Source organism: Callorhinus ursinus, unplaced genomic scaffold, assembly GCF_003265705.2.
Source record: "Callorhinus ursinus isolate GAN/ISIS: 27379988/994484 unplaced genomic scaffold, GSC_fseal_2.0 scaffold29, whole genome shotgun sequence".
NCBI classification, from domain to species: Eukaryota; Metazoa; Chordata; class Mammalia; order Carnivora; family Otariidae; genus Callorhinus; species Callorhinus ursinus.
Window position 1 is genome coordinate 11,907,311 of NW_027397091.1, and position 14,545 is coordinate 11,921,855.

The following is a 14,545-nucleotide window of genomic DNA, read 5'->3' on the forward strand; positions in this document are numbered from 1 at the left end:
TGTTAATGTATTGTATCACGTTGATTGATTTGCAGATGTTGAACCAGCCTTGCAGCCCAGGAATAAATCCCACTTGGTCATGGTGAATAATCCTTTTAATGTACTGTTGGATCCTATTGGCTAGTATTTTGGTGAGAATTTTTGCATCCATGTTCATCAAGGATATTGGTCTGTAATTCTCTTTTTTGATGGGGTCTTTGTCTGGTTTTGGGATCAAGGTAATGGTGGCCTCATAAAATGAGTTTGGAAGTTTCCCTTCCATTTCTATTTTTTGGAACAGTTTCAGGAGAATAGGTATTAATTCTTCTTGAAATGTCTGATAGAATTCCCCTGGGAAGCCATCTGGCCCTGGGCTTTTGTTTCTTGGGAGATTTTTGATGACTGTTTCAATTTCCTTAGTGGTTATAGGTCTGTTCAGGTTTTCTATTTCTTCCTGGTTCAATTTTGGTAGTTGATACATCTCTAGGAATGCACCCATTTCTTCCAGGTTATCTAATTTGCTGGCATAGAGTTGCTCATAATATGTTCTTATAATTGTTTGTATTTCTTTGGTGTTGGTTGTGATCTCTCCTCTTTCATTCATGATTTTGTTGATTTGGGTCATTTCTCTTTTCTTTTTGATCAGTCTGGCCAGGAGTTTATCAATCTTGTTAATTCTTTCAAAGAACCAGCTCCTAGTTTCGTTGATCTGTTCTACTGTTCTTTTGGTTTCTATTTCATTGATTTCTGCTCTGATCTTTATTATTTCTCTTCTTCTGCTGGGTTTAGGCTTGATTTGCTGTTCTTTCTCCAGCTCCTTTAGGTGTAGGGTTAGGTTGTGTATTTGAGACCTTTCTTGTTTCTTGAGAAAGGCTTGTATTGCTATATACTTTCCTCTCAGGACTGCCTTTGCTGTATCCCAAAGATTTTGAACAGTTGTGTTTGCATTTTCATTGGTTTCCATGAATTTTTTTAATTTTTCTTTAATTTCTTGGTTGACCCATTCATTCTTTTGTAGGATGCTCTTTAGCCTCCATGTATTTGAGTTCTTTCCAACTTTCCTCTTGTGGTTGAGTTCTAGTTTCAAAGCATTGTGGTCTGAAAATATGCAGGGAATGATCCCAATCTTTTGGTACCGATTGAGACCTGATTTGTGACCTAGGATGTGATCAATTCTGGAGAATGTTCCATGGGCACTAGAGAAGAATGTGTATTCCGTTGCTTTGGGATGGAATGTTCTGAATATGTCTGTGAAGTCCATTTGGTCCAGTGTGTCATTTAAAGTCTTTATTTCCTTGTTGATCTTTTGCTTAGATGATCTGTCCATTTCAGTCAGGGGGGTGTTAAAGTCCCCCACTATTATTGTATTGTTGTCAATGTGTTTCTTTGCTTTTGTTATTAATTGCCTTATATAATTGGCTGCGCCCATGTTCAGGGCATAGATATTTACAATTGTTAGATCTTCTTGTTGGATAGACCCTTTAAGTAGGATATAGTGTCCTTCCTCATCTCTTATTACAGTCTTTGTTTTAAAATCTAGTTTGTCTGATATAAGGATTGCCACCCCAGCTTTCTTTTGGTGTCCATTAGCATGGTAAATATTTTTCCACCCCCTCACTTTCATTCTGCGGGTGTCTTTGGGTCTAAAATGAGTCTCTTGCAGACAGCATATTGATGGGTCTTGTTTTTTAATCCAATCTGATACCCTGTGTCTTTTGATTGGGGCATTTAGCCCATTTACATTCAGGGTAACTATTGAAAGGTATGAATTTAGTGCCATTTTATTACCTGTAAGGTGACTGTTAACTGTCTCTTGTCTGTGTTCGTTTCTGCTCTTTGCTGCTTTTAGGTTCTCTCTTTGCTTAGAGGACCCCTCTCAATATTTCTTGGAGGGCTGGTTTCGTGTTTGCAAATTCCTTTAGTTTTTGTTTGTCCTGGAAGCTTTTTATCTCTCTTTCTATTTTCAGTGATAGCCTAGCTGGATATAGTATTCTTGGCTGCCTATTTTTCTCGTTTAGTGCTCTGAAGATATCTTGCCAGTCCTTTCTGGCCTCCCAGGTCTCTGTGGATAGGTCTGTTGCCAATCTAATGTTTCTACCATTGTAGGTTACATATCTCTTCTCCCGAGCTGCTTTCAGGATTTTCTCTTTGTCTCTGAGACTCGTAAGTTTTACTATTAGATGTCGGGGTGTTGACCTATTATTATTGAGTTTGAGAGGGGTTCTCTGTGCCTCCTGGATTTTGATGCCTGTTTCCTTCCTCACTTTAGGGAAGTTCTCTGCTATAATTTGCTCCAATATACCTTCTGCCCCTCTCTCTCTCTTCTTCTTCTGGGATCCCAATTATTCTAATGTTGTTTCGTCTTATCGTATCACTTATCTCTCGAATTCTGCCCTCGTGATCCTGTAGTTGTTTCTCTCTCTTTTTCTCAGCCTCTTTATTTTCCATCATTTGGTCTTCTATATCGCTGATTCTCTCTTCTGCCTCATTTATCCTAGCATTTAGTGCCCCCGTTTTTTATTGCACCTCATCAATAGCCTTTTTGATTTCGATTTGGTTAGATTTTAGTTCTTTTATTTCTCCAGAAAGGGTTTCTCTAATAACTTCCACGCTTTTTTCAAGCCCAGCTAGTATCTTTAAAGTCATGATTCTGAGCTCTAGGTCCGACATCGTACTGATGTCCGTATTGAGTAGGTTCCTGGCTGACGGTACTACCTCTTGTTCTTTTTGCTGAGGTGATTTCTTTCGTCTTGTCATTTTGTCCAGAGGAGAATAGACGAATGAGAGAACAAAATGCTAACAGGTTTACAACGTCCCCAGCAAATATACTGTATACAAATCAGAAAAGACCTGAAACCAGGGGAAAGAAAGGGAAAGAAAGAAAAAAGAAAGAGAAAAAGAAAAAAAAAAAGATAAAAACAAAAACAAAACAATACAAAAAAAAGCAGAATATGATCAAATATGATCAGGCTAGTGCATAGATCAGTGCCACACACTAGATTTTGGGCGTATTTTGGTCTGTTAGAAAAAAGTGCCTCCTAAAATTTTAAAGGAAGAAAGACATATATGTACAAAATAAGGGTTGATACAATGAAGGGATGGAAGATGACTGTAAAGATGAAAATTATAAAACATTTTATAAAAGGACTTGGTAAGATAAGTTGTTTGAAAAAAGAAAGAAAATTTAAGAAAAAAAAGAAAAAAAAAAAGGAAAAAGGGAGAGAATGTGATCAGGCAGGAGACTAGAACAAAGCCATACACTAGTGATTTAGGGTATATTTTGATCAGTTAGAAGAAACTGTACCTCAATATTTTAAAGAGAGAATAACATATATATATGCCAAAAATAAGGGTAACTACTATGAAGGGATAAAATATGACTCTAAAAATGAAAAATAAAAAATGTTTTTTTTTTAAAAGGGATTGATAAGATGTTGGTTGAAAAAGGGAAAAAGAAAAATAAAAAAAAAACAGTCAACAAAAATTAACTTTGATGAAATAATGAGTCATGGTAAAAAAAAAAAAAAAAAAAAAGTCATGAATCTATGTGCAGTATTCCCCTAGCGCTGGAGTTCTCCATTCTCCTTGATCGATCAACTTGGTCTTGGCTTGCTGGCTGTTTGTGCTGATCTTCTGGGGGAGGGACCTGTTGCTGTGGTCCCAAATGTCTTTGCCAGAGGCTTAATTGCCCCACCCTTGTCGGTCCGGGCTAAGGAAGCTGCTCCGGTTTGCTCTCAGGAGCTTTTGTTCCCTACAAGCTCTCGGTACAGCTTTGGAGGACCAGGGCAGAAATGGTTGCCTCCCAATCTCTGCCCGGAGGAGCTGAGAACTCGGGGCTCCGCTCCTCAGTGTGCCCCCAGAGAAAAGCAGTCACTTCCGTGTCCCCGGTCTCCGGCCACACTCCGTGCTCACCCGGCCTGTGACCGAGCGTTGCTATCTCTGGCACCCGACCCCGCACGGAGTCTCCAAACCCATCAGATCCCTGCAGTGCGTTCCCGCACCGCTCCTCCCCGGGAAGGAAGGGGAGTCTCCCCGGATCTGCTGCTTGTTGGGTCCCTGCTGGGGGAGCCGTGCCCCGACTGGGCCGCAGATCACAGTTTATGGCAACCCCGAGCTGAGAGCCCACGACTCTGCTCCGTCTCTGCAGCCGGCTTCCCCGCTCTGATATCTGGGAGCTCTGGCACACTCAGGCACCCCCAGTCTCTCTGTGACCCCAAGGGTCCTGAGACCACACTGTCCCGGGAGGATTCCACCCCCCCTTAGCCACTGCAGCGACGTCCCTCTGCGGAGCCAACTTCTAAAAGGTCCGATTTTGTGCTCCGCGGCTCTATCACTTGCCAGAAGCGGCCGACGGAGGCCCCTCCCCCGCCGTCTATCCTCCCGAATATCGCCTCGGATTCACTTCTCCGCACGCCCTACCTTCCAGTAAGTGGTCGCTTCTCTGTTCAGAGAGTTGTTGCTACTCTCCTGTTCGATCTCCTGTTGAGTTCGTAGGTGTTCAGAATGGTTTGATCCCTATTCAGCTGAATTCCTGAGACCAGATGAAATCTAGGTCTCCTACTCCTCCGCCATCTTGCTTATCCCCGTGTCAAACACTTTTAAGAGTTATTACTAACCTGTCATGGAAAACTTCTTCATCTACCTTCACAGTTCAGTGTATGTGATTATTACAGTCATGAAAAGAAAAAAAAATGATAGAAGTACAAGAATATACCAAGAGTATTTGGAATCATAGAGAAGTATCATCCATCTACCTTAAGATTCTGCCCTAAAACCTTGCTGTACAGGTTGTTCATAGTGATTTGAATAAAGGATTTATGAGGCCCTTTTATAAAACCATTTTTGGAAGAATTTTTATCAGAGCTAATTTTGAGCTATGGTTGTAGCTGGGTAATTTTTAGTTGTTTATAAACAGAATGTGAATCCCATAAGGACCCATTTCAATAGTTTTGAGAAAGAAGGAGACAATTCCTGTAAATGACTTCCTATTGTAAGAAATGGAGCTGGAGCTGACTGCTGACAAGTTTTAATAACTTCAAAAATCACAGAAATATGAAGTCATGGTCACATATAGTCATTTCTCCAAGGTTGCATTTGTGGTGAGTTAGAAAATAAGCATCCTAATGAAAGCCTAGAAATGCAAACAGGGTCATATGTAGCTTTGATTATTAACAGTTTTGAGAGAGAATAGTACCTAATATAAACTATCATTAATTCACCTCAAAGTGTGTTCTATTCAATTCAGTTGTACTATGAAAATTCAACTTTTATTTCTTAAAATGGTAAAATCATAATTGAAATCTGTGCCACAGGCTAGATATATTGCTTTCATATGCTAAGGCACTTAGCCCTAGACACTAATTCTAGGCAAAGTATTGGAAATAGTTCTAAAATATTTAAACTACACCTTAAAGTTCTAAAGTAATGGTAACTTTATTAAACAGCTTGAGTATTAGGAAAGCCCATCATAAAATGCTAGAATTTTTGTTTTGTTTTCTTTTGTTTTTGTTGTAAAATAGCCAGTTTCTCCAATGCAATTCAATATGATTTGCATTTAGAAATTTTATGTAGATAAAGTTTCCCAATGATATATTGTGGCTGTCAGAATGATGGCCCTTCTGAGATCCACATTCTAATCCCTGGAACCTGTGGATATAACTTTATATGGCCAAAGAGATGTGATTAAGAACCATGAGATATGGAGATTATCCTAGATTATTTGGATAGGTCCAGTGTCTTCACAGGAGTCCTTAAATACAGAGAACCTTTCCCTGATATAGTCAGGAGGCTATGTGTCTATGGAAGAAAAGCGTAAAAAGATGCAACATTGCTGGCTTTGAAGGTGAGGGAAGGAGACCAGAAGTCAAGGAATATGGGCAACCTCCAGAAGCTAGGACACACAAAGGAACAGATCCTTTCTTCAGAGCCTCCAGTAAAAAACAGACTGCTGACACCTTGATTTTAGCTCAGTGAAACTGATTTTGGACTTCTGATATCCAGAACTCTAAGAGGATAAATTTGTATTGTTTTAAGTTTGTGGAAATTTGTGATAGCAGTAAAGTAGTACAGACATATTGAAGATATAAACTGAGGCATATGTATGCAAGAAGCCACATAGGCATAAAGATGGATTTTTGAATCTTTGAATATAAATTATGTTAGTAAAATCACAGAAACTATATTTTCAGATAAAAACCTATTTAATTCTGGACTAAATGGATTCAATTTTAAAAACTTAAAATGTAGTAGATTGTTACAAAATAACCACCATAGTTCATGTTTTTATCTTCACACAGAGAGTAGGCCCCTCCCATACTGGCTTTGAATTAGACTACGTAATTTACTTTGGCCATTGGGACAATCCTCGAAATAGCAGAGGATTAAAAAGTGCTTGTGAATTGGGCTTGCCCTTGTCGCTGAAACATTTTGGTTCACAGTCTGAACCGAGCCTGGGCTAGCCTCCTGGACGATGAGACATTTTGTAGAGAAGCCCCAGCTAAGCCTCTAACATGGCAATGATGCCATCCTAAATTAAGCCCCAGCCTAACTTCCGGTCCAGACTGAAAGAACCACTCACCCAGTCCACAGGATCATGAGAAATAATAAATTATTTTTATAAGTCACTAAATTTTGGGATGATTTATTTCTCAGAAATAGATAACCAATATAGTGCATTTACTTCCTCAGTATGTAGGGTACATTTTATTTATTTATTTTTTTGGAGGGTACATTTTAGACATGACTGTTCCTCCAACAATGTTAAGTGGATAGCATTTAAATGTCCTCCATTAGATTTCTTTTAAATCATTTGTAGCCTTTGATTTTTCAGGAGGCTGTGCTAGAAATCATATCAGGGCCTTTGCAGGCATTTTGAAATAATTGAAAGTGAGGTACTTGGATTTTTCAGCCCCACTTTATTTTATCCATATCCTCCAAAATACTTCCAACTAAAAATAATTAGATTACCAATATTTTTTTTTAAAAGCTTTGTGCCCTTTGAATAGACTCAGTGGAAAACATAATGTACTTATTACTAAATACCTTCTATGTTTTTATAGACCTATGTGAGTATGTCAGAGGTAGGGCTAGCTAAGAAGATGCCTTACCTTATTGTGACCCTTGAATCCAGTGGTTGAGATCAGAGCTTTGTAAAAAGGACACCAGAGATCATTTGGTTCCCATGAAAACTTACTGCCAGGAAATTTACTGAGAAGATAGGAAATGTGGGAGGAGTCCCCTCTCATCTCTTGAAGAGTTGTATCCTAACTTCTAGGGCTCTGTCATAGTTTGAAGACACCCTAATCAGATGATCTCTAAAGTCTTTTCCAGTTCTAGCATGGAATATCACGGCTACCCCTTTCATATTGGGAAAATTATATTTATTTCCATGGAATACAGCAATGTTAACTGACTCCCTTGGGGATGGTCACATGACTCTGTCCCCTTCACCATGAACTCACTCAACTGAAATAACCATTCTGGCTTCCCCACAGCTTCAGTTTTTCACTTCTAGGAGTTTGTCTTTCCATTCTGAGCAAGGAACACCTGTAGTTGTCTTCTGTTGTGACCACCCATGTTTTCAGGATCATATTTTTTTTTTCTTTCAGAGGAGCTGACATGTAAAAATTAAAAATGAAAATGGGATTTAATAGTACTTGTTAGCAAAATACATTTCTAGCACCTTTTTCAAGAGTTTATTTTTTGCCAAATAAATAGTTTGACCTAAAAGGGAGAAAATAAGTGAATCTTATAACATCCCTATTTGGGTTAAAGTTGAAGAATTTACATTTTCTGAACCATGATGTTTCTACTGGGAAGGGGGGGGGTGTTTGTATCGTCTATAACATATAAGGATATGATAGCAACTATGTTTGCCTCATATGTATCATTCTCTTACACTCATGCTTAGTTGTTTGATTAGATAACTGTGTCTTCCATAGCCTCATGTAAAATAATGAATCAGATTTACCCAGGGCTGGAACTAACGTGAGGCATTAGTGCACTACTACCCTGTGTCCTGAAAGAGTTAATGTAGATTTCAAAAAGGACCTAATTTACTGGCTAATGGTATCTTTTCATAGGAATTACTTGGCTTTTGTGGAATAGCCTTTCATCTTTCTGCTTTTTGTTAATTCAATTGAATTTTCATCTAATCTACATTGTTTCATTCTAATTGCAGTCAGTCCCTCATCTTACAAACCATTCAATTCTAAAAACTCATTTGTGAGTTGGTTATTTGGAACTTAGAAGGTACTTTTCAGTAGAAAAATAAAAACCACAAATGTGGGTGTGTTTCCAGAATAGTCCACAGAAGCCAACCTAACCCATCACATTCTCAGTACTAGTGCTGCTACCCAGCCTAAACAATATAAATAGCAGTGAATAGGAGGGTAAATTGCTTTTCACGATCCATGTTGGGAAGACTGAGGTTCATTCTTCTATAGCCGGCCTGTCAGCAGGGGTGAGGACTTTCCTGTCTTCATTCCTCCCATCTAAAATGATGTGCAGTTAGGACACAGCTTACTCTTAATCCAGCAACAATGACTTCCACTGTTTAGGTTCAGAGTTGCGTCAGGGGAGTTGTGCAGTAAGGTTGAAGCATCAAGATAGAGGCTAAAGAGAATGAAGAGTGAGAGTTATTTGTGAGTCATAAGGATGTGGTGAGACATTAGAATGTAGAGAGAAAGATTGAGAGCTAGGTTAGGTTTTAAGTTTCTGTAATCCTCACTCCCTTCTTTAAAAAATTTCAAAATCGAATACAGATTCAAGTTTGCCTCAGTAAGATTGCTTGGTCAAGAGCAGGCTTTTAATTTCCAAATAGGCTTTATTAAAAAATCCCTCTTTTTTTTTTTTTTTTTTTTTTAGTTATCTCTTTTGTCTCTGATATTCTTGCTGAGGTGGAAGAAGAAAGGCCAAGGAAGAACCTCAGGACAGTAAGGGTGGGGATTGAGAAGGTATGACAGAGGTCCTTGGGTAATAGCAAAAAAGGTTTTCAGCCTTTGTTTGCCTCTTCTCCCGTCTCTGTGAGGATAATGGGATAGATTTTGAGGGACATGAGACAGAGAGTTTTAGGGACTAAATGGAAGAGAAACTGAACTCCCAGTAGAAGGAATGTTAGTAGGTGGATCTCTCTTGCATTTCTACTGGGACAGTTAATCGTAGGTCAGACCAGTCTGGGCCTCTGGATCTGACTTTGCCAATTGAGTTTCTAGAGAATTGTCTCAGGGGAAAGGCGAGTGACTCTCATATGTTTCCAGGAAAGGAGATGACTTTCTAAGAAAACCATTGTCTTCTTAGAAATGAAATGAGGGGTGCCCAGGTGGCTTAGGCAGTTAAGACTCTGACTCTTATTCTTGATTTTGGCTCAGGTCATGATCTCAGGATCATGAGATCGAGCCCCATGTCAGGCTCCACACTGGGCATGGAGCCTGCTTAGGATTCTCTCTCTGTCCCTCTTCCCCTCCCCCCTACAAAAAAAGAGAAATGAAATGAAATTGTATACTAGCTATACTTGATATATAAAATTGTCATAGATGGGCTTCAGTGAGGCTGTCCTCCTTTGTCTTGAGTGCTCTTTGTCCCCTTCACTTTGTTAATTCCTACTCATCCCTTAGCATGCATTATCTGCTCGAGGAAACCTTTCCTGAACATCTCCTCCATTCAGTCTGCGCCATGCTCAAAGATAGAAGCACTCTTGTGGCATATTTTATTGTTGCTTTTTTATTATTTTTCTACTATTTGTCATAATAGTAAGTATATACTCATTAACCACTGAATCCAGTGCCTAATATAGTAGCTGACACTCAGCAGGTGCTCAGTAAATATTTGTTGTGAGCAGGAAGTATGTTTATCTGCGTGTAGGGAGGTCACCTTTAATGTCTACATTTGACTATTAAAAAAATTTACGTGAGATACTGAAGAGATTTAGAAAACTGTTAAATAAAAGAAATTGACCCAAATGTTTTGTTGCTAAGTCTAAGAAGGATGGAGTCTAGAGAGCCTTTATATTATTTCAAGAAGTTTATATACTTTTATGTAAAAATTATAGTTGTCTACCCCAATTCCAAACTAGTTAATGCTATTTCAACTTGAATTACCTTTAGATTTTCAAACATGAAGGAGTTACCCCTGGCTTGCTGCATTGAGCAGACCACAGTTCTTAGGCAGGAAGCAGGAATGGCTGTTAGAAAGTCAGCATCTCTGTCCTCTATGCCCTGTGATTTTTCTGGAACAGCTGAGGAAAAACTGGGTACATCCATAGAAATCTTGGGTGTAGACATTAATAATAATGGAACAAAATGGAACTTGGTTTTGATTCCAGCCACCCAAATCATTAATTTATAGGAATTCATACCCATTCACAGAGGAACTATTTTAGCCAGCAAATCTCTTGTGATTCCATTAATTTATCTTTACCTCTTTGGGGCTTGTCTTATATGAGCAACACATGACATAGTGATACAAACACTACTACATTTCAGTATTTTCTCAGGGTCTCTTCATTTTACTTGGGGAGAAATTGAATTATAACTGATGCCACATGAAAGATAAAAATGCTACCATTTTTGTTACATGTTTATCACGAGTAATGAGAATGTGCCTATCACCCACCCACTTGCTGCCATCAGAGTTTGAATAAGTGCTGTCTTGACAAAGCATTCAGACTTTCTCAGTGCAAGGGTGATGGTTTAATATGAGCTATACAGTTTAGATTTTCTAATAGATTAAAAAGAAAGAAATAAAGAAAATGCCCTTCAGGTACACATTACCATCTCTCTAAAAATATATATATATATTTAACCATAGAAAGCTTCAAAGATTAATCTACATGATGTTGCTTGGAACTTAAAAAACACACAAATATAAAATAGGTATAGATAATAGAGTACTGTGCAGATTTTCAGTCAAAATTAAACATAGGAATTTGTAACTAAAAATGCAATTCAGAAAATGTTGAGAAAATATGAATTCTAAATTGTCTATTTCTTTCTTAGATACTTCATTTTAGTAATATGAAAGTGTTTTGTTTAATCTTACATAGGCCTGCAGAGACTGATTTTTAGGCTTATTTCTGATCAAGAAGAAACATTAATTTTCTAAGAGGAAGTGGTATCTTGGGGTAAAATTTAAAATTGAAACAATTTGAAAAATAGGAAATATTTATAAGAAATTTGAGTGTTCTGTTGGTTTTGGAAGTTATCCTTATTTTTTACCTCATAATTGTATATTGTATGGAAGTCTAAGACTAGAATAAAAACTGCCACATGTGTTTTATAATATCATAGAAACCTATTTGGGATTAAAAAAACAGTTGATTTATAAAACAGCATAAAATTATGAGAATTTATACTGACTTTTTTAAAGTTAGGTAAAACTGTGTTTTATTTATCTGAATATTTCATGTTTCATAAAAATGTTAATTTCCTAAAATTAACTAGAATGGTGAACATTTTACTATCATCAGAATTTGAAGTGTTCTAGTTAGTTATTTTATAATTAATAAAAATAAAGTATAATAAAACCCAGTCAACATCAAAACTGATGTTATCTTTTAAAAAAGTATTTCATGACAAACTAAATAATAAGTAACTCATCTGATTGCAGATGGGTACATCTTCTTTTACTTACAGTTGACCCTTGAACAATAGGAGGATTGGGAGTGACAACCCCCTGAGCTGTGGAAAATCGACATATAACTTTTGACTCCCCAAAAACCTTTACTAATAGCCTATTGTTGACTTGGAAGCCTTACTAATAATACAAATGGTCAATTAGTACATATTTTTTATGTTATATGTATTATATACTGTATTCTTACAATAAAGCAAGCTAGGGAAAAGAATATGTTATTAAGAAAATCTTGATGAGAAAATACATTTAGAATTAAGTACTGTATTTATTGAAAAAAAAAAACATACAAGTGGACCCATGCATTTCAAACTCATGTTGTTCAAAGGTCAAGTGTATTTCTATTCATTTTAATATTATAATGTTTTCAGCATTCTATACTAGACCCCATGTATGAGGGACAGAAGATTTATTCTGTATTTTCCACTAGTGAGGTCTTTGATTAAAGAATGGTAAGATCTTCTGTCACTGTAAATGACACTTAAGAATATATGCTACCAAACTTTAATTTCACTTTACTTGAGTTTCCTATTTGTGGAAATAAGCACAGCATGAAGAAAAACTTACACTAGTACCTGGGAGCAGTGCCCATGAACCCAGCACTCTGGTTCCTTTATAAGACCTGCCAGCCTTACCTTGACCTATGTCATCATTAATATGAACTCCTATAACATGTTACCTAATCTCTCCAGAGCATCTATCATATCTTCCCTCTTTGTATTGGATACTCAGTTTCTCCCTTTTCTTAGGATATTTCTATTCCCATGAAAATTTCTTTAGTTGTAGGCTTCAGCCATTTAAGACACATAAGCCACATCCAACTTCTCTCAAATCCATGCACTTCTCTCACTACCTTGTCTCTTTTTGTTTTCTCCATAGTAAAACTGATCTATACCAGTCAATGATCTGTTTTCTTAATCTAGCATATAAGTTTTCAGTCAGTGTGTCAGTTTTCTACTGTCAAGACAATACTGCATAGTAAACAGTGATAAAACTTGAGGTGTACCCAACACTGGGTATTTATTTGATTCTTACATCTGTGTATCAGCTGAACCATTGGGTTCTGTTCCACAGTCTTCCTCCTGGGATTCATTAGCTAGACCAGGCATGTCCTTCTCATGAGGATAGCAGAAGTGCAAGAAGGCAAGTAGAAATGCTCAGAAACTGTATGCCATTGATTCTGCCTTTTTTATTTTTCCAAAGAAAGTCAATTGGCCAAATAAATTCAAATGGAAAAATGTATTTCACCTCTTTTAGTGCATGAAACTGCAAAGTTACATAGTAAAGAATGTGGATGCATGGGGAGGTGAATTGGGACCAATAACACGGTCTATCACAATAACCTAACCTGCCTCTCCAGTAGTGATAGGTACTATACACCTTTGCCTTCTTTGTAAAATACCCTCTTCCTTGGCTTCCATGGTGAAACAGTCCCTTGATATTCATCCCATCCTTCTGCCCCAGCCTATTTAGTCTCTTTTTTCCAGTCCAGCTTCCTCAAGACTCGGTTGGAAATCCTTAAGACCTAATTATATGTAATCCAAGGTTCATGGATTCCATCACCACCAAAATAAAGATGGGTCAGAAATGCTTGAGTTTTTCATCTGGGTTCCCGAATCATATATTTAGCTGCCTACTTTGTAATTCTTACAAGATAATCTCCAAGATACCTGAGATTGGACCTAGATTTAAAGTATTCCTGTGACTTACCCCCTTCTGCCCCAAACTTCTTCAGTGCCCCCAGTAGCTCAGTGATTGGTACCATACCCATCAAGTTATACAAGCCAAAAAAACTAGGAGTCATCTTTGACACTATTCATTCATCATTAAACCCTGTTACTTTTATTGCCTAAATAGCTCTGGGATCCACCCACTTCTTTCTATCACTGTGGTTCCTTTCTGGTGTAATCCACCATCCTCTCTCACCCAGACCATGCTAATAACTTCTGAACCTCATCCCCTCTTGCCCTCATCTGTTCTCTGCTCTGCAGCCAGAAAGATCTTATTGAAAAACAAGTCTAGTTATTTCCCACCTTTAAAAACAAAATGCCTATCAGACCTATACATTTTTGTTCTTATTTCACCCATGTCATGCTTAATGTCTTAGTTTTCAGTTCTCAGAAAAACATAACATGAGACAAAGAATTTTGTAGGGTTTTTATTTGGAAAGTGGAGCAAGGAAGTAGCAGCAAAGGAATAGGGAAAGTGAACAAGAAAAGAAGGAAAAGTCATTATAAGAGTACTCTACAGAGGTTGCTGCTATAGATAGTGGTGGCTTGATTCTACAGACTCCTGGGAAGTATGAAGAATAGGACCCCTAATTATATGCCTGAGGAATTGCAGCTCGTTTTATGTGTCTGCTGACTCTTCATTGTTTGAGGATTGTATCCTCAATCTTTCAGATTCCACTTTATTCATATACCAGAGAACCCCTGTCCCTAAATAAAACAGGTTCTTCCAGCCCTCCCAACAAAGCCACATGCCTCTACTATGAGCTGTAACTATACCATATATATCTCCATGGTTGGTCGCAGTGTTGAGTTTCCATTTTGCTATGGAATTATTTCATTAAAATTTTTCTGCCCTCTGGACTGCAAGCTTGGGAAGACCTGAGATCATGTCTGCTTTTGATTATCATTGTCTTCTTGGAACCAAAACCAGGACCTGGTGCATAAAATATGTTCAGTATATTTTCAACGAATGTATAAGTGTAGGTGTGTGTGTGTGTGTGTGTGTGTGTGCGCGCGTGTGCACGTGCACGTGCATTCACGCATTTATATTTATAAAGAGAAACTGAATTACCAGTGTATAGATTACTATCAATTTCAAAAAGTTATCTTTTTTAATTCAAATGTCTTGTTCTATTTTTATGCACTGTTTTCTTTCAGTACTTACATAGTCAGATTACACCAAAAGAATTCTGCTGAAAAGAAGTCAT

At 37.7% G+C, this 14,545-nt stretch overlaps 1 protein-coding gene across 2 annotated transcripts in view; it reads left to right on the top strand.

The window, feature by feature from the left end:
- The window catches only part of MACROD2 (mono-ADP ribosylhydrolase 2), a 2,080,661-nt gene that overhangs the window by 797,923 nt on the left and 1,268,193 nt on the right, over nt 1–14,545 (top strand). The window lies entirely within an intron of this gene.